This window comes from Dasypus novemcinctus, chromosome 10 (assembly GCF_030445035.2).
Source record: "Dasypus novemcinctus isolate mDasNov1 chromosome 10, mDasNov1.1.hap2, whole genome shotgun sequence".
In the NCBI taxonomy this organism is placed as follows: Eukaryota; Metazoa; Chordata; class Mammalia; order Cingulata; family Dasypodidae; genus Dasypus; species Dasypus novemcinctus.
Window position 1 is genome coordinate 105,399,608 of NC_080682.1, and position 1,821 is coordinate 105,401,428.

The window sequence follows — 1,821 nt, forward strand, 5'->3', positions numbered from 1 at the left end:
CAGGATGAGGGAAAAAACCTGATGGTTCCCCATTCGCCTCAAGCTCCTGTTCTTGCTCCAATTTACTTTCTTTTATTTCAAATTTACTTATGGGTTTAGAAAATACAGTAATTTCATCTTTCTCTCCTTCTTCAGACTGTGAAGGATCTAAAGCTGCTGCTATCTGCTGGCATAAGGCCCATACTGATAATGGAATGGATTCCCTTTTTTGATATGCTCTTCCTAAAGCTTTCATTACACGTCTCCACTGTTTCAAATTTAAAACATTATGCCCCTGAGGCTGAAACCAACAACAAGCCTTTTGCATTAAAGCAAACAATTCTAGCAACTCAGTGGTTTTTACAGGCACCCCAGTAGCTTTCAGCAAAGCTTTTAACACTTGTGAATATTCTTCCACACGGCCCGTTTGATTACCCATTACCCTGATGATCAGCGGAAATGTTATTAACCAAAAAGACTGGAGTCAAACTTCTTTGGACGTCACTCATGACCCACACAGGAGTCCTTCCCGCGGTTCCTGATACTGTTTTGGAAGACACTTCTTTGGGCCCACGTTGGGCACCAGATGTTGGAGATTCAGGCCCAAAGGGTATCAGGAATGAAACAAAGAGAAAGAGAGAATGAAACAATGAGAAAGAAAGAGCTGGGATCAGGGCGTCGGCGAGTAGAGACTCCTCGGACAACTTTGTTTACAAGCGGCCCTCTCTGCACCCCAGTCTACTCGAGAACAAGCAGCAACATGCAGTTAACTATTAGCATTACTCAGGATCTAAGGAACTCAAAAAATCGTATCTCAAGGTACAAAGTCTAAGTGCTCTAACTACAAAGTATGTGCTCATCTTTTCTTTCAGCCTGTAACAGCTTCGTCCTGTTTGTTTGAAACTCTTAATTGCCACATTCCTTAGGTTGCAAGCATAGCCATTGAAACAGCACGTCTCTCCTTGCAGACCACTTTGCCTTAGTTTCCACCAGCCCCTCCTCCCGCTCCCCGACGTCATGCTGCTGGCCCGCCCGGCCACCAGCTGCCACGACCACGTCGGTCGGGGCCAGGCCACCAAGGGAAGAGGCCGAAAGGCTCCCGAGACCTAGGAGCTCACCAGGCTCCTGCCCTTGACGTTGTAAGGACCTCCGTTCACGACCGGCAGAAACAGCAGCTGCGTCTGAAGTTTGCCCCGGGCCGATCTTGCTTCCTGCAGCTGTGTCCTCCCCTCCATGCCGGGGAGACCTCTTTCCCACTGGGAAGAGCTCATCCATCTCCCGCGCCCGCCGGGGGACAGTCGCAGCAGCACCCACGCCGTTCCCGCTGGGGACATGACACGCGCGCCCGGGTTGGAGGAAGAGGCGGGGCCAGACCAGCGCTGCCACTGCAGGGCCAGGGGGGCCAGGACCAGGTGAGCCTCAGGAGCCTCCTCACAGCCTCGGGGTGTCGGGGGCCTCCTCTCCGCTTATGCCGGGGGGGAGGGGATCAAATATGCCCCCCCAAACCCACGACCAAGCCCGACACTGCCAAACCCACACCTCCTGCCACAGGGGCTGCGGCTGGGGCCGTGGCGGGGGCGGCGGCAAGGGCGCCGGGGCGGGCGCCGTGCGCGTGGCAGACACCGAGCACAGCACGGCCGTGGCAGGAGCGGCCACCAAGGGCCCAGGGGACAGCAACAGCAGCCTGGCGGTGGCGGGTGTCGCCGACGTGCCCTGGAAGAACATCAAGGTGGCCGTGGCAGGCGCTGCCAGCCAGGCCCCGGAGCGCACTGCCAGCACCGCGGGCTCCACCGCTCTCTCCAGAGCGCAGCTGAGCGTGGCGCTCGCGGGCGCAGCAGCGGC